Below are 20,218 nucleotides of genomic sequence, written 5' to 3' on the forward strand. Positions count from 1 at the left end.
TGGTCGCGGTGGGATGGTGGAGCAGGTGAGTGGGTGCGCCAGATCAAGGTGGGGCGCTGGTCACTGTCATCAGGGTGAGCCTCTGGTGGTTACTGAAAATTCTTTGCTCCTGCATGCCGCTGTCCTGCCAGGCGCTCACACCTGCTGCTGGTGCCTGCATCTGCTGCCAGCATCGGCCCTGCTCACACCCGCTGCCAGTGCCAGAGCCACCGCTCACATCGCTGCCAGCGCCTGGTGCTGGCCCCGATCGCTTGGTGCTGTTAGCGGGTACAAGCAGTGGCTGCCAGCCCCAATTGCCCCTCAGGGTTTCTCCACCTCCCCCTGCTCATGAGGGGCGATCGGGGCAGCAGCTGCTGCTCATACCTACTGCTCACGCCAACCCCAATCGCTCCGTGCTATCAGCGGGTACGAGCGGGGCCAGCGCCGTCAGTGCATGGGAGCAGCAGCAGCGAGAACGGGGCTGCCAGCAGACAGGGCTCCAGAGGCCATGGTGGGAGGAGCCAGGCAGGAGCACAGAGATGGGCCGAGACCCGCCCCTGTGCCCACCTAAGCCTCATGGCCCAGTTTCTTTCAAGGTGCACGAATTCATGCACTGGGCCCATAGTGTTCTATAAAGTCCTGAACACTTAATTAGAGAATGTGCATGATATCATGCTTTGAAACATGGAAACCACACAGGACTACTCAAGGAGTATTTAACATTTTCCTGACTTTGTGAAACATACATGTGTATTCCTTTGGCATTAAGCATCACAATAATACTGTCCATTAAGCTTTTGAAAAATTTAGTTATAATCTCCTGAATCCACAAATTTAGCCACTTTCCAATATTTTCCATAGCTTCATCTATATAGATGTTACTCTAGCAATTTCTGGAGCAGCCTCACGTACCAATTGGCAAATTCATCTTCCCTTTCTGGATGTACCATATTGTTGATTCATTAACATTGAACTCAGAGCCAGAAGCGCAAGAACTCTTACCTGAACAAAATTTATCTGAACTGTAGATTTTTCTTAGTGAGGCACATCACAGCTCTTTGAACCTTGTGAACACTGGATAGCACTTCACCAACAGCATTGGGAGACCATTTTAAACAGCAAAATCGCCAGCAAAAAAGCACAAAAATACAAACAATGTGGCTTGGAATAGAACACCAAAAGGGCAACTGTTTATAATATGAGAGCTGAAACCAGAAGGCAGGACAACATTTTCAAGTGTTCCACTGTTCTGCACGTGTCTGCAAGTGACTGCAAAAGCGCCAGTGATTTTGGGGTTACAAATACATTTTACCAAGTAGGCAAATTTGCAAATACGGGCTCCACAAATAAGGATCCACTGTATGTAGTTTGCTGTACTTCAATTATACTTCAACAAAATTGTGAAGAAAATCATTGGTTCATGTTCAAACGCATGAAGACACTTAAATAACTATGCAAAACAAAGCCTGCAATTGTGCGGGTGGACAACAACTAATCAGAGACTCTTGGGAAATGGGCAGTAATCTCTACCCATTCCTTCCGTGCCATCTGCAGAACAAAACCAAAACTGACAAGTGACAGTAGCACTAGCTGCCAGCCTGGTGACATTGATACTTTCCTTCCACACTTCAAAAATGAAGGTTTACTGATTCATCCCTGGAAAATCATTGTAAAAGGTACCTATACCATAGTGATTGTTATTGCTGTTTGCTAAATATATTAAATATTAAGTATAATTTATTATCAGAAATGCTATACTGACATGGAGACAGTGATACTGAATTAAGTGGGAACCATGACAGGAACATGCTAAAACAGGGGGTTGAGAAGGAAAGATTTGGGGCAGGGTGATGTTAGGATTTGGGATGAAAATACCTCTTCCATGCAACTGGAGCCTTTCTGTTTTTTTCTGGTTACTATCGATGCATGTGAGAATGAGGGACAGCTGATTGTTTTACAAGTAGTAAGAAAACAGGAAACTTTTGAGACTTTAAAGGGGTAAGATGAGGGGAAATTCTAGGTCAGATTATGTCAAGGCAAGAGACCCTATGTTCTTAGCAGCACAATTTATAATAGCTAAGATTTGGAAACAGCCCAAGTGCCCATCAGTAGATGAATGGATAAAAAAGCTGTGGGACATTTACACTACGGAATACTATGCAGCTGTAAAAAAAGAGGGATCTCTTGCCCTTTGGGACAGCATGGATGGACCTGGAAAATATTATGCTAAGTGAAATAAGCCAAACTGAGAAAGACAAATATCACATAATCTCACATATTTGTGGAATCTAATGAACACAATGATTTGACCAACAAAATAAGACCCGAAGCAGAGAGGCATGGAACGCATTGACATACCTTGATGTGGGGTTGGAGGGATGAGAAGAGATAAACCAAAGAACTCATATACTTAGACACATAGCCCATGGACATAGGCAATAGGTTAGTAAAGATATTGGGGGGTGTATATGGACTAAGAGGAGGGGTAGAAAGGGAGGGGGGACAGGAGATATATGTAATACTATCAACCATAAAAATTACATTTAAAAATGGGGGGAGAGGACATGAGAGAAATATTTGGTATGAAGAAAGGCAGCAGAAACTATAGTATTATTCTTCCAGAAGAGCATGTAGATGTGTATTTCAGCAGATGAGGGATTTTGCAATGGCTTTAGTGGTTTTTCAGTAAGACACTTACCTTAGCACTAGGGGTAGCTGTAATGATCAGCTTTGAATGTCTGCTGACTCCTCAAATGAACAGTGGCATTCTCTGATCATCATTCCTCTTCCTTGCCAATGTGTGTACGTAAGTTCTCAAACTAAATTCCATATTAAAAGATTATATGATTTATTTTATTTTCTGAATTAATCATGACTGATGCATGCTATAAAGTAAACAGAGTTCTATGATCCGGAATAACTGGAGGCTGATGGTGTCTTTGAAGAAAAGATAACTTCTTGGGGTGGAAAAGGAGATATTTCAGTTGAGATACAAAGGATGAGAAGCAGCCACCTGTATTAGTTTCTTAGAACTGCCATTAAAAAGTACCAGAAACTGGGTGTTTTAACACAAATTTATTGTCTAGGTTCTGAAACCTAAAAGTCTGAAATCAAGGGATGAGCAGGACCTAGCTTTCCCTGATTGCTTTAGGGGAGAGTCCTTTCCTTCCTTCCTTAATCTGGCCTCCAGCATTTGCTGGAAATCATTGGCATTCCTTAGTTTGTAGATGCATCATGCTGGTCACATGACTGTTTTCCCCTGTATGTTTTCACATTGTCTTCTCTCTCTGTTTACATCTGTGTCATTGTTCAAATGTCCCCTTTATTATAAGGACACCAGTAATAACTTCATTTTAACTTGATTACTTCTATAAAAACCCCATTTCAAATAAGGTCACATCTGATGTACTGGGAATTAGGACTTCAACATATCTTTTAAGGAAGGGAAACTATCCATAACACCATACAAGTAGAAAAGAGGGGGCGAGCATTCCATTCAGAGAGAACAGCAAGTCTAAAGCACCTGGTTTTGGAAAGAACACACTATATAAAGATCAGCAAGCACCCTCTCCCTGTGAATGGAGACAAGAGATTGAGAAGAGCAGTATAGTGTGAGATTGTTCAGGGTAGATCATGTAGGGCAATGAGAATCAGAGTAAGGTGTTTGTAATGGGAAGACACCCAACCATTTTTAAGAAAGAAAGTGACATGATCTTATTTCTATTTTTAAAATATCACTCCAGGTACTAGATAGATAATAGACTGAAAAGCATGGAGTGTAAAAAAAATTAAATATAGGGGAAAAAACCTATAAAACAAAACTTGTAATCAAAAGAAGACATGGTAAACAAAGTGAAAATTCAAGCAGAAGACTTAGGTGAAATATTTATGGCACATAAAATAGAACTAGTATGCTTATGTATAAAATTCATAATATCATTAAGAACAAGATGAACAATCTAATGGTAATCAGTAAGGAATATGAATGGGCAATTCACAGATAAAATATGAATGTGGTCAATTATGTATCAAACAGGTTCAACTTTACCAGTGTTTGGGAAAAGATAAACAATGAATCTGAAATTTTCATCCACCAAAATTTTTTCTAAAATTTGATAAAATTAAGTATTAATAAAGGTAAAATGAAATAGATATTGCCATATACTACTATTAGAAATGTGACTAGATATAAGCAAATTAGAATTAAAATTTATTTGCTCTGTATATAACCCACAGAATATATTTTCGAGGAGGTAGGTACAATGAATTTCAGTATAGTGTTGTTATTAATATAGATTCTATATATGTTATATATATCAAAACATATTCAAGCAATCGTATTTGCTTTTTATGGACACATATTCATAGATACAGAAATACAAAAAAAAAAAGGTCTGAAAAGACATGAATCAAACTAGTTATAATAGTTATTTCTAGGTGAGTAAATCAAAATAAAATTTAATCTTGTTGTTTCAAATTTTTAAATCAGAAAAATGCATTCCTTATAGACACAGTGTACTAAAGTAGTTAGAAGTATAGAGTTTGAAGCCACACTGCCTGGTTTTAAATTCCAACTTTGCTATTTACATATGTGTAACCTGGGACAAGTTACTTAACTTCTTTGTTTCTCTGCATTTTTAAAAATATTTTATTATTTTTAATATATTTTTTATTGGTTTCAGAGAGGAAGGGAAAGGGAGAGAGAGATAGAAACATCAATGATGAGAGAAAATCATTGATTAGCTGCTTCCTGCACACCCCTACTGGGGAATGAGCCTGCAATCCGGGCATGTACGCTGACTGGGAATCAGAAATTGAACAGTGACCTCTTGGTTCCTGGGTTGACGCTTAACCACTTAGCCATATGAGCCAGGCTGCCTTTTTATTTGTAAAATAAAAATATAATCTACTTATACATCATTTTGGACATATTTGATGATTAACTGAGTTCAAATGTTACCAACCCTAGTACACAGTACATGTTAATTCATATAACTTGTGCAATTTAAACTACTTCCAAAGTTCAATGTGATCCCAGTGAAAGAGATTGTCATTTTCAATAAATGCATGTAGAGAAATAAGTACAATTCTACATTATCTCATTGTGTTACTTCAGCGAGAGTTACATTTATTGTTTGAATGATAAGAGAAGATGGGGTACTTGAAAGTTCAGAATTAGGTAACATTCATGTTAGAAAACATGAATCAGTGAGGAAAGTACCTCTGGTTGGATGAAGGAGTTCACTTAAGGATGCTGTGGGAAAAGAGCATGAAGTAAGAAAGGATTTGAATTCATGTTCATATCTCGACAGCAAAGAAGAGTCCTCGATGCTTTTTATCAAGGGAATGATATGGTTCGTTAGCTGTTTCAGGTTGACTTTTCTCTTTTGATATACAGAATTGACTGTATAGGAAAAAGCAAACCAGCAGGCCTGTCATGGAAATAGCAATAGCTTGTATGGTGATGAGGATATAAACGGAAATGGTTAGAAATTAAAAGAAAAGGAAGATCAAGAGACCCGAGAATCCCTTGGTTTCAGAAATATATCACCTTACACCCAATTACAGTTGCAAGATTTAGAAAATAAAAAAATTGAAGAAACACAGTTAAATTTGCATTTCAGATAAATAACAAATTATTCCATATATGTATGTCCCAAATATTACATTATTTGTTTCTCTGAAATGCAAATTTAACTGTACATCCTGTATTTTTATCTAGCAATGTTATACCCAATAACCATATTTTATCTTTATAGTCAGATTTAATCACCCTAGACAATAATTTGATTTCCTTGTTTGAATGTTCAGTGATGTAAGAAGACTGTAGTTATGTCTTCTAGTGGAATCATTCCTTTCTATATTTAAGACAGCAGTGCCCAAAGTCATGGGAACAGAATGCAAAACACTGAGCATATGGTGCATCCTTTGAACTGTACCACAATATTACAGTTTGTTATCATCCAACTAAGACTGTTACCGTGTCTTTAATAGGTTGTTCTATTCTTCCATTACACAATTCTTCCATTATAAATGGCTGATTTGGGTTAAAGCTCCTTTCCATTTATCACTACTTTTCCTTATAAAAATGTTACTTGGTCAGACATGGCAGTAAACATAGCATGATGGTGTTAGCAAAAGCACTGTAGATAGAAAAGGCAAATTCATATTCAGACTAAGCATTATTCCAAACAAGACAAATCACTGTTTCCTATAAAACAAAATAGGTAAAATGTAATCAACTTCCTACTTGTAGTGGCTGGTTTCCACAGGAAATGGTGTCATATCAGGAACTCAGCATTAGCCTCTACCATGGGCAAGTTGAGCATTCATCAGTGGCAATAACCATAGCAGACTTGGTGAGTGGATTCTCGTTTTATTAACTTATAACTAACCCCTCTTCCTGTCATCATGAACATTTTGTTAATGAGCCCAATGAGCAAGCACAAGGATGGCTGACCAAAAAGGCTGCTCTGAGTGAATGTCTAAGTGAATGTCTTCTAGAGGGCATTTGTATGCAACAGGAATATATTTACACTCTAAGAATTCCATTCATATATATCCCTCTCCATATTTGTTTTGGCAACAATTCTCTAATCTTGTGTTTCCAGGACACTGACTATTCAGTCAAATTAGCCCTTGCCTATAAATAGATATAAAATATATCTAGACTTCTGGGCATTGTTGCTTCAACACAAAGCAAACGAATAGATGTTCAGCCCATTAAGATTATTTCCTTTTTAAAAATATATTTTTTTTATTCATCTCAGAGAGGAGGGGAACGGGAGAGAGAGGTAGAAACATCAATGATGAGGATCAAGCCGGCAACCCCAGCATGTGCCCTGACCAGGAATCACACCATGACCTCCTTGGTTCACAGGTCGACACTCAACCACTGAGCCACACAGCCAGGCAAGAGTATTTCTATTTATTTCTATTACCCAGTCTTTCATGGCCATCCCTGAATGGGACTGTAATATCTGTATTTCAGATTGGTGCCAACATAATATGTGAAACCTTCTCTAAATAATGTCCCAGTATCCGTGTGTGTGTGTGTGTGTGTGTGTGTGTGTGTGTGTGTGTGTGTGTGTTTTCAGTCACCTAATCATAGAAAGCTTTCCTTCAGGCTATAGATGCAACTGAAATAGGTTGCAGTGGAGCAGTAGCAAGTGTCTTTAAAGTTAGAGTGACTTGCTCACAATTACTTATGCTTAAAGGACACATTTCTGTTTGTTGATAGAGTGCCACTATATATGCTTGACATTATAGTTTAGTGGACCAGAAAATGTATTTGTTTTCTATTGCTATGTACACATTACCACAAACTTAGTGGCTTAAAAATTACATAATTGATTAGTTCACAGTTCTGTACATCAGAAGTCTAGCATCACATGAATGGATTCTTTGCTCAGGCTCTCACTGGCTTAAATCAAGGAATGAGCAAGACTTTGTACCTTTCTGTTAGGGTAAGAATTTGCTTCCAAGCACATTCAGATTGTTGGCAGAATTAGTTTCTTAAGATTGTATGACTGAGGTCAGTGTTTCTTTGGCATGTGGTCCTTTCCATCTTCAAGTCAGTGCATCAAATCTCTGATTTTCTACTCTATGCTAACTGAAGAAAACTTTCTCTTGTTAAGTGGCTCCTTATTACTGATTAGATTAGACACACTGGAATAATGGAGAATAATTTTCCTAGTTCAAGGTTAACTGACTAATAACCTTAATTACATCTTCAAAGGCATGATGTAGCACCAAAATTGTTAAGGTTGTATAGTCATTCTCTCACTAGGGCTTGACAGAATTTTATAGAGCATCTGTATCTTTCACAGATACCTTAGTTACCACTGAATCTATTAATACTCAGCTAAAGAAACTTGTCTTACTCTGGACTCAATTGAAAATCAGCAGTCTTATAGGTTACATCAACAATAAATCAAACTAATGGATTTAAATCAGGCCCTTGTTCATCCAACCTAAATTTCTTCTTAATTTTTCAATTATGTGGATCAATTAGTTTTAGTAGTAGTCCCATCTATTTCAGTTAGAAGAACACCATGACGAATTAGGCCACTCTGACAGAGTCAGTCAGGCCACTGTGCTTGATTCTCTAGTCTTGTTACTCACTTGGAACCACACCCTTTTTTGACATGGTTGAGTCCTGCCATTCCAGGATCCCATCAAGCCCATTAGCCACTTCAGTTGTGCTAGATAACACCACTGTTCATCCCCAGTTTTCTGAAAAAGCTACTACGGAGATTTTGAAGTATTCTGGTACTCACTCACAAATATATTTCTCAATTCTGTTGTAAACTTTCTGATCTTTTGTGGGATACAAAGAGGGAGAAAGTGAATGGATTGTATATGGTAAATTCAGTCCAATATTGCTATATCTCTAACTCCTTGAATTCCTCTCTTTATATTTTACCAAGAAAATTCTGAAATCTCAAGTTAATTTACTGTAGGTTATCATTTACTCCAGGTCTCAGTCAACCAATCCAGAAAGAAATATGATTAATTACTAGTTCCTTCACCTAAAACCTTGAATGAAATCTATGAAATGTGAACCCATATAAGTAAGTTCAGCCCAGTCTAATGTTATGTTTTTCTCCCTTTGGTTAAATACTTTGACCATCATTTCCCATATACACTCTCTGGGATTCTATTTATATAAATGAACAAAATTTTGCAATCATTTAGCATTGAAATTTATCTTCCCCGAGATCACACATTATACTAGTCCATTTGAAAACTGGCAGGATCAGTAGGGTATCTTAAGGAGTATTAACATCCTTAGGTGTTAAGTTGCTTGCCTTAGGTGAGGTTATTACAGATTATTCCTGGTGTCAAGAGAGGTTCAATGAAATCTGAGTGGTCAAGGTTATCTGAATATATATATACTAGAGGCCCGGTGCATGGATTCTGCACCAGTGGGGTCCCTCATCCAGTGGCACTTGCTAGCTGTGAGCCCAGTATTGGGTGCCCATCGGTCAGCTGAGTGGTACTCCCTCTGTGGGAGCACACTGACCACCAGGGGTCAGCTCCTGCATTGAACATCTGCTCCCTGATGGTCAGTGCGCATCATAGTGACCGGTCGACTGGTCATTCAGTCGTCCGGTCACTTGGGCTTTTATATATATATATATTTTCCCTATATTAATTCTTAAGAGTCCCATCCTTCCTCAACCAATTCCTTTATGAGACTTGACTAGTCAAGTGAATTTAACCATGTTGTAATTCTGCTTCCCAGAGGATAAGCTTGAGTCAGGTTATAGTACTCCATTGGCCCTATGGTTATAAAAGATAGACATTATTTTAGGGTTTTCTTTAAAAATATCTGTTTATTTAACTGTGCCTTGAGTTTAGAATCTAAATCTTAATTTCCCTTTTGATCTGTAGGTTCTCTGGTTCAGTGAAAAGCTGCCATCCCACCTGGCTGGTGTGGCTCAGTGGTTGAGGGTCGACCTATGAATCAGGAGGTCATGGTTGGATTCCTGATCAGGGCACATGCCCAGGTTGCTGGGGGGCATGCAGAAGGTGGCTTATCAATGATTCTCTCTCACCTTTGATTTTTCTTTCTCTCCCTCTCCCTTGCTCTCTGAAATCAATAAATATATATATTTTTAAAAAGTTATCATTTCCTATAATAATTATGTATTTCTTAATGTAACTCTAATTGCTATAATAAAAGTACTTCCAAATTCTCAGTGACTCAAAATAATAAAAGTTTTTTATTGTGTGTGTGTTTTTTTTTCACATCCAGTTCCATAAAAGCTTATCCTATACTAGAGGCCTGGTCATGAAATTCGTGCATGGGGGGAAGGAGTCCCTCAGCCCGGCCTGCACCCTCTCGTAATCCAGGACCCCTCGGGGGATATCCGACTGCAGGTTTAGGCCCGATCCCACAGCCTGATTGCCCCAACCACTCTGCCTGCCTGCCTCATCACACTTAACCACTCGCCTACCTGCCTGATCTGGCCTGACCACTCTCCAGCCTGCCTGATCACCCCTAACCACCTCTGCCTTGGCCACTGCCACCACGGCTTCATCCGGAAGGACATACGGAAGGTCGTTCAGTTGTCTGGTCTAATTAGCATATTACACTTTCATTATTATCCTATATAACAAATAAGTAATATGCAAATTGACCATCACTCCAACACACAAGATGGCCGCCCCCATGTGGTTAAAGATGGTCGCCCCAATGTGGACACAAGATGGCCACCACAAGATGGCCGTCAGGGGAGGGCAGTTGTGGGTGACCAGGCCAGCAGGGGAGGGCAGTTAGGAGCAACCAGGCTGGCAAGGGAGGGAAGTTAGGGGTGACTGGGCCAGCAGGGGAGGGCAGTTAGGGGCGACCAGGCCTGCAGGGGAAGACAGTTAGGGGTGACCAGGCCTGCAGGGGAGGGCAGTTGGGGGCGACCAGGCTGGCATGAGAGCAGTTAGGCGTCGATCAGGCTGGCAGAGGAGTGGTTAGGGGGTTATCAGCCTGGCAGGCAGAAGCGGTTAGTGGCAATCAGGCAGGTAAGCAGTTGGGAGCCAGCAATCCCAGATTGTGAGAGGGATGTCCGACTGCCCGTTTAGGCCCGATCCTGGGGGGCATTCGGGCATCCCTTGAGGGGTCCCAGATTGGAAAGGGTGCAGGCTGGACTGAGGGACACACACCCCCGTGCACAAATTTCATGCACCAGGCCTGTAGTAGACAATAAAACCCTAATATGCAAATTGACCAAATAGTGGAACGACCAGTCACTACGATGTGCACTGATCACCAAGAGGCAGACACTCAACACAGGAATTGCCCCCTGGTGGTCAGTGCACTCCCACAGGGGGAGCGCTGCTCAGCCCGAAGCCGGGCTCACGGCTGGTGAGCGCAGTGGCGGTGGCAGGAGCCTTTCCCGCCTCCGTGGAAGCACTAAGGACCCCTCGGGGGAAGTCTGAGTGCCGGTTTAGGCCTGCTCCCCACTAATCTGGCAGTCAGACATCCCGCGAGGGGTCCCAGACTGGGAGAGGGTGCAGGCTGGGCTGAGGGACCCCTCCCCAGTGCACGAATGTCATGCACCAGGCCTCTAGGAGTTAAATAGCCTTCCATGTGGTCATTCAACTGACTCAGGCCCTTCTGTTATTTAGTTCTTGGAATTCTCTGATAATTCTAAAAATTCAACCAGTACAGGGGACAGAAAAGGTCAGAAGACCTATGTAGGAGATTGTTATAGTTCAAGCCAGGAAATAATTATATCACTTCATTCTATGAACCAAAACTTAGTCATAATGTCACATCTAACTGTAAGAAAGAACTTCATCTAGCTATGTATCCAGGAGTAACTCATTTTGATAGACACAATTTTGCTGCTAATCTCTATCCTCTTACTGTAATATAAATACCAAATCAATATTCTTTTATAAATGTCAGTCTTATTTTCACACATAGAATTCATTCACCCTCCCCTCAGAGTCTCATCCATTCATGCATTCAATTCACTGTACAGAAAACAGGTGATGCACATTTCTATTATCAGGTTCAGATATATTTTCACATGATCAGCAATCTAGAGACCAAATGACATGTTATCTTCTTACTCCTAAAACACCCAGTGGTGCAGCAGAAAAAGGAGACCCCCAATAAAATCACCTGTTTGAAATAGAGGATAATAGATGTTACAAAGCATCACTGGCCCATAGAAAGAATGAAACCTGCTCAGCAGCCATTGTGAAGGCTCCAAATCTGAAAATAGGGAAATATTCTTAATTATGTCCTAAATCTTCTTTCTGGGAAGAATTATTTTCTGAGAGGGAATCCTATTTTTGCTCTCTTTGAAGTATTTCCTTGTTGAATAGCTATTAGTATTTAGCTAAGTATGAGAAACATCTGCCTTCCTTGGGAGCTAAAACACATTATGGAGTCACTTTTGGCCCCAGGGCTTTTTTGGTGGTTGTTTTTTTCTTTGTTTGTTTGTTTTTGTTTTTGTTTTTAACAATCACCAATATTAACAAATTCTTTCCCTCTAGGCTGGTGGTCCTTTTCTAGTTAGTTTGTTTCTAGTTAGTTCTTTGTTCCCAATAACTACAGTTGATCCTTGAAAAACATGGTTTTGAACTGCATGGGTCCGCTTACATGGAGATTCTTTTTCAATAAATATCTACATATTGTAGATGTATTTTCTCTTACTTATAATTTTCTAAATAACAATTTCTTTTCCCTAGTTTACTTTTGTAAGAATATAGTACATAGTACATATGCCATGAAAAATATATTAATCGACTCTTTATGTTACTGATAAGGCTTTGGGTCAACAATATGCTATCAATAGTTAAGTTTTGGGGAAGCCAAAAGTATATATGGATTTTGAGCTGTGTAGGGAGGTCAGCACTCCCAACCCCCATATTGTTCAAGGGTCAAATCTATATACAAAGTGGTTTCCTAGACTATGTCTTAAAGCTTACCTATTTCATTATTTCCTCACCCCATCTCTCTCTTTCCAAAGAACTGGTGATGTTATTCAGGCTTCCTGAAACCGTTTGTTTATACAAGGAGAAAAACATTCTTAATCTAATACCTACCATGCAAATAACTCTTTCTTTAAAAAAAAAAAAGAGTCTTATTAGATGTTGGTTACTTAAGGCCCACTAAAAGTTGCTTCCGTATTTGCTTTCCAGAAACAGTCAACTTATCCAATCTTGCAAGACACTTGAGCTCTGAAAGTTCTCTATTACCTTTGATCCCTGCTTGAAAACAAGTCAATTCTTGCTTGTAATCTGTTTCTAGTAATACCTCGCTAAAAGTCACCAATAGTAGCCAGCACACCCTGTCACTCTCTTTCAATCTTCCCCCTAGAAGGATTCTCTCTTCCAAGTAATCACAAGTGATACGTTTACCCATTGTGTTGACATAGAATGAGGGATCCACAGTCCTCTAACTACATAGCTTTTTTATTGCTGTTTGCCACCTATTTGCTAAATGAACTCCACCTATTTTATTGTTATGGTAGCACATAACTTATGGTATGATTTCTGAATTTAGTCAGGGTTTATTTAGTCAGAAAAACAAATAACTAGATATTTCAAACAGAAGCAGAAAGAAAGTTAATAGAGATGTAGCGGTTTTTAAAATACACCTCCCATTGAGAGTTGAGATCAGTATCTCCTCCCCTTGAGCCTATATTGGCTTATATCTCGTTCCACAATAGAGTACACTACAAGTGACCCCCATATAATTTAAAATCTAGATATAAAAAATCCATAAATTTTATGCCCAGTTTACTGGGACAGTCACCCTGAGGGAAGCCAGACACCATGTAGGAAGACTAATAGATACTTTTCTAAAGAAGACAAAAGGAAGGCCAAGAGACATATGAAAACATGCCCAAAGTCACTAATCATTCGAGAGATGCAAATCAAAACAACAATGAGGTACCATCTCACACCTGTCAGAATGGCTATCATCAACAAATCAACAAACGACAAGTGCTGGCGAGGATGCAGAGAAAAAGGAACCCTCGTGCACTGCTGGTGGGAATGCAGACTGGTGCAGCCACTATTGAAAACTGTATGGAGTTTCCTCAAAAAACTAAAAATGGAACTCCCATTTGACCCAGTAATCCCACTTCTAGGAATATATCCCAAGAAACTTAGAAACACCAATCAGAAAGGATATATGCACCTCTATGTTCATAGCAGCACAATTTATAATAGCTAAGATTTGGAAACAGCCTAAGTGCCCATCAGCAGATGAGTGGATTAAAAACCTGTGGTATATCTACACAATGGAATACTATGCTGCTGTAAAAAGAAGGAACTCTTGCCATTTGCAACAGCATGGATGGACCTGGAGAGCATTATGCTAAGCAAAATAAGTCAGTTGGAGAAAGATAAATATCACATGATCTCACTCATTTGTGGAATATAATAAACAACATAAACTGATGAACAAAAACAGATCCAGAGACAGAGAATCATTGATCAGACCATCAAACCTCAGAGGGAAGATAGGGGAGGGAGGGTGGGGGCAAGGGGGAGAGATCAACCAAAGAGCTTGTATGCATGAATATAAGCCTAACCAATGGACACAGACACCAGGGGGTTGAGGGCATGAGCAGGGGGTGGGGGAGGGCAATGGGTGGATAAGGACACTTATGTAATACCTTAATCAATAAAGAAAAAAAAGAAGATAATGCTGGAAAGATCAGTTCACAGCAGCATCAACAGCAGACCATCTGAATGAGCTATATTGAAATGCAATCTATTTGATACTTCATGACATATAACCTCTTACATGCAACCATATAAGAGGCTCCAAGAAAAAACTTTCTAGTCATAGCTCCCCAAACTTCTGACGTATAAACTGTGGGTAAAGTAAAATGGTTACTCTAAGCTTCTATGATTAATGGTAATTTTTACTTAGCAATTGTAATCAAGAGATTAATAATTAGGTGCATATGCAATTTCTGTAAAGGATTTCTACTTTTACACATAAAAAGAATTAAGTGTCATCAAGAATTTTTCCCACCATTAAAAACAAACAAACAACAACAACAAAAAACAACTAGAAGACTCGAAAAAAGTACATAAAATTGCTGTTTGTAGGCCTTGGAAAGCAGAGATCAAAGGACTGTGATCCTGAGAAGAGGGCAATTAATGAAGTGGACCATGTGATTGTCCAATCTTACTATCTGGAGGCAGTTTCCAGGCTGCAGATCACAAAGGTGAACACAAATGGAACCCAGAGGCCTCACAAAGTTGAGGAGAGAAGAGAAAGTGAAATGAATTCAGTGAGGTCAAGGCAGCTAGCAGTGTGGGCAGAGTAATGGAAGCAAGGTAGTTACTCAGAGAAAAAGCCCCAGAGATGCACAGTCTTTACCGAATACTGATCTGAAGAAGCGTGGTTGCAATTTCATGGGACCAGGGCATAATTACCTCAAATGTTCATCGAAATTAAACCCAAGTAAATGCTCTTCTGTGTCCATACCCAACAATGTGAATTCATCATCCAATGAAACTTGTCAGGTATGCAAAGAAGCAGGAAAATATGACCCCCATAACAAGAAGGACAATTAATTAATAAAAGCATTCCCAGATATGACAGAGATTAAAGACTTTAAAAATATAATCTATAATAATAAAAGCGTAATATGCAAATCGACTGAACGGCCATCCAGACATCCTTCCGGACGACCTTCTGGATGAAGTGGGGGCTGCAGCCATGGGATCCAGGCAGCCGCCGCGGCTGTGAAAGCCTACTCTTGCACATATTCTGTGTACCAGGCCTCTAGTACAAATATAATAAACATGCTCAGAGATATAAAGGAAACAAGAACATGAGAAAAAAAGAAGTTATAAAACAGAGTCAAACTTCTTTTTTTTTTTTTTTATTAAGGTATGATATATATGTGTCCTTAACCCCCCATTGCCCCCCGACCCCCGTTCGTGTCCTCACCCCCCTGGTGTCTGTGTCCACTGGTTATGCTTATATGCATGCATATGAAACTTCTAAAAATAAAAATACAATATTAAAATTGAATAATTATAAAATTAACATTAGATTAGACATTTTGGAATAAAAGATCTATGAACTTGAAGACATAGCAATAAAATTACTCAAAATAAAGCCTATAGAGAAAAATGTCTAAAAACCTGAACAGCGCATCAGTGATCTGTGTCCAACCAATGTGGCAATATTAACCTGTCAAAAATAGGTATAATTGGAGTCTCAGGAAAAAATAAGGGTGTGAGAAAAGGAAAAATATTAAAGAAATAATTACCATAATGTCAAACTGAATGAAAACTCTAATCCTACAGATTGGAGAAGCTCAGCAAACCTTGAGCAGAGGAAGTATAAAGGCACATCATAATAAAATTACTAAAACATCAGTGACGTAGAAATAATCTTTAAAATGGCTACAGGGGAGGAAAGATATGTTATAAAGATAAGAATGACAGCTGGTGTCTTATAAAAGTCTAAGTAAACCACAAGAAAATTTATTTACATCTATAAACTGTTAAAAAGATCAGTGATAATTTTAGACTGAGAAAATATGTTTTAAAGGTGCAGACAAAAATATATATCTTTTGCACACAAAATAAGTTGACAGATTCATCACCAACAGAATTGTCCTAAATAAATTTTTAAAAGAAGTCATTCAAGCGAAAGAAAAATTCCTGAAAGAAATTTGGGTCTATGGAAATGAATGATGATTGCCAAAAAGGTTAACTATAAGAATAAACAATAATGCATATTTCTCTCAATTTTTGTTGTTGATAATCCTCACCTGAGGATATTTTTTTCACTGATTCTTAGAGAGAGTGGAAGGATGGGGAGAGACAGAGAGAAACATCAGGCCTGTGGGCCCTTGACAGGAATCAAACCCGGGACCTTTCAGTCCCTTGTCCAAGGCTCTCTCCACTAAGCCAAACCAGCTAGGGTGATTTTTCTCTCAAATTTTAATCCTTTAGTATGATAACTGATGGGATTTAGAAAACAAATAAAATTTTTTTATCAAGATTATAACATGGATTGAAGTAAAACACTTGACAATATTATTACAAAAGCTTAGAGGAAATAAATGGAATGTTTTTACACTATATATAAACTGGTGTGGTATCATTTGAATGTAGAGTGCAATAAGCTAAAAATATATTGTAAATATGAGAGAAATCACTAAACAAATATATGTAGTCAATAAGCCAATAACAGAGATAAAATAGAAACTTAAAGAAAATACTTAATCTAAAGCAAGACAGAAAAGGAGAAAAAAGAAAACAAAAAGAAGATGGACACTAGAAAACAAATACCAAGATTGAAGATTTACACCAAACTGCATTAAATTTAAATAATCTAAATGTGTTATTTAAAAGGTAAAGAAGAGTCAGAGTATATTAAAAAGTGAAATCTAACTATATATTCTTACAAGAAAGTCACATTAAATATAGACTCAAACTGCTTTAAAGTGAAAAGATGGAAAATATGTACCATGGAAGCATCAACCAATACAAAGCTGAAGTAGCTACATTTGTCAGACAAAGTAGAGTTACCTATAATAATAAAAGCATAATATGCTAATTAGACTGGACAGCTGAACAACCTTCTGGATGTCATTCCAGACATCCTTCCGGATAAAGCCACAGTGGTAGGGGCTGAGGCAGAGGTGGTTAGGCGTGATCAGGCAGGCAGGCAGAGTGGTTAGGTGTGATCAGACAGGCAGGCAGGTGAGCAGTTAGGAGCCAGCAGTCCCAGATTGCTAGAGGGTGCAGGCCGGGCTGAGGGACTCCCCCTCCCCATGCGCACCAAGCCTCTAGTGAACAAAGAATAATACTAGGAATAAAAGGGTACATCCTTTAGGAAAAGAAAATATAATTCATTAAGAAGTTATTATAATCCCAAATGTCAATTTGTCTAGTAACAGAATATCAAAATACATGAACAAATGCTGAGGGAATTGAAGGAAAATTAAACAAATAATTAATTAGAGGTGGGGACTTCAATATTTCTCATTCTGCATTCAATAAACAACACAAGTAGCCCCCTCAAAAGCAGTAAGAACATATATTTTAATAAAAACATCAAGGAATTTGATCTAATTGGCATTTGGAGAACTTTCCACCCAACAACAGTGGAAAACAATTTTTAAGCATGTATTAAATATTCCACAAGACTAAAATTTTTCCATTACAAAAGTCCCTATAAATTTACAAAAAATGAAATCATGCAAAGATTGTTTTCTAACTCTAACAGAATTAAACAAACAACCAACAAAAAATATATCTGGAAAATTTCCAAATATTTGAGCATGAGAAATATTCATATAAATAATCCAGAAGTAAAAGAAAAAAAAATCACAAGAGAAAATAGAGGTACTTTGAACTGAAAGAAAATAAAACACAATACATAAAAATTTGGAGTTGTAGCTAAAGCATTGCTTAGAGGAAAATTTATAGCACTTAATATTTAAAAAGAAAGTTTTCAAGGTAAAAATCAAGGAAAAATATAAGAAAGATAAAAGTAGAAACTAATGAAATAAAAAATAGAAAGGCAATAGAGAAAATCAATGAAGCCAATCAATGTTTCTGTAAAAATGGGAAAAATAATGGATAAGCATTTATCATAGGTCAAGATTTAAAAAAATAAAAGTTACCAATATTCTGAATAAAAGAAAGGAAATCACTGCAGATACTACACACACTGGGGGGGGGGGGGAGTGAGCGAATACTATAAACAACTTTATGTCAATAAATTGAACAATTTAGATAAAATATATAAATTATTTGAAAGATAAGCATTTTCAAAGCCCAATTTATATGTATTAAATAGGTTTACATATGATACATGGACCTATATGTATTACAAAATTTGAACTTGTATGTTTAAAACTTCCTGCAGAGAAAATTCCAAGATTATCCAGATAGGAAACAAAATAAAACTTTCTTCATTCTCTTGTAACATAACCATGTCTGTATTAGACAGCCTAAGGAATTTACAAGACAACTATAAAAAGTTATATGTGTGTAGCAAGGTTGTAGAACATAAGGTCAATATACTAAAATTGATTGCATTTCTATTTTTTAGCATACAAAAATTGAAATTTAAAATCAAGAAATTAATGCCATTCATAAATTATATATAAGTAAAATATGTAGTCTTGTGTTTGGCTTCTTTTGTTCACCAAAATGTTTTAGAGCTTCATATATGTTGTTCCCTGTAAGTATCAGTAATTTGTTTCCTTCTTTTGCTAAGTAGCATTCTATTTTATAGTTATACCAAAATATGTTCATTCATTTATCAGTTGATGGACATCTGGGATGTTTCCACTTTGGTGCTATGCTTTTATAAATGTAAAACTCTCTGTGTAAACGTAAGTGATTATTGCTCATGGTAAATATCTAGAAGTTGTATTTCAGGTTCATATAGTAAGTGTACTTTAAATTCTATAATATATTTCTAAATGAGTTTACAACTTGTTTGTGACATTTTACATCCCCTTAGCAATATGTAAAAATTACAGTTGTTCCTTGATCTTGCTAAAGCTTAATATTGCCAATCTTTTTCATTTTAGTTATTCTTGTGGTTATGTGGTAATATCTCAATGTAGTTTTAATTTCATTTCCCCAAAGATTCATTACTTAGAGCATTTCATAATAGTCAATAAAATATTAAGTGAACATTACAAAGCAATTTTTATATTATACAGCATTCTATCATGATTATTACAAGGCATTTTGAAAGAAGAGTAGATTTGTGATTTGCACTGTGATTACATCCAAGTTAAACTTGCATGCGCTTGTACATAAAAATTTTAATTTAAATTAGTTGATATGCCAGGACTATGGTTACACAGCTTCTTACATTTTATATTAATTAATGTTATAGTTTCAGGGATTGTAATATTGCCATAATATAAGCATGATATTGGGTAGAAAAGAGGAGATATAATTCATGTAGGCTAATTATCCAGTGCATGTCTCAAGAACAGAGTAGGATATTTAATTAAAGTCCTATAAATGGTGTATTCATTTGAATGTGTCTCTATATTTTTCTCTGTGTGTCTCTAATCCCTTAAATATGAGAAAGAAACCATTTAGATCTAAGAGCTGACACTAAATTAACAGAACCCTAGAAAAGAACAGGAAGCAGGTCATGGATGAAAAGAATGGTGAAATTGAGTAACTCAGAGTCTCTGTTGTCTGTTTTTCATTCCCGCCTAACGTCTGAACTCTCAGTTGAGGCCACAGACAGAACAAAAAGTCCAAAGAACTTGGATTGCATTTAATAGTTTATTGAGTCCTAAAAACAACTGGAGGTCATCATTGATTCCCCAGGTCATGTTTTGTGAAGTCTGGATGAGAAATTCAGCGAACTATTCTCAAGTTGCCTCACTGGTCAGAATTGTTTCAGATCCAGGAGCATTCTGTTTCATGTCTGAAACATGCTAAACTGCTTTTTCCTTGCTTCATCATTGCATTTATTAGTCTCCAATGTACAAACTCATAACACCTACTTACATCTCCCATTCATATTTTGTAGGCTTTTCTGTATCTCTTGACTTTTCTTGGACTTGTTTTGAATCTATAAATATCCTGACATACAGTATCCCAGGGGAAGTGTAACTTTGTTCCATCAGACTTAATGCAGCACTTGCCACTTTCCAATGTCCTCTTTTTCAATATCTTATTTAGCTAATCACTTTAAATTATTTTATCATCTGACTGCTTTAATGCACTCTGAATTCTTTCATTTATTTTCTGTTCCTTC

The sequence above is a fragment of the Cnephaeus nilssonii genome (genome assembly GCF_951640355.1).
Source record: "Cnephaeus nilssonii genome assembly, chromosome: 1".
Lineage (NCBI taxonomy): Eukaryota > Metazoa > Chordata > Mammalia > Chiroptera > Vespertilionidae > Cnephaeus > Cnephaeus nilssonii.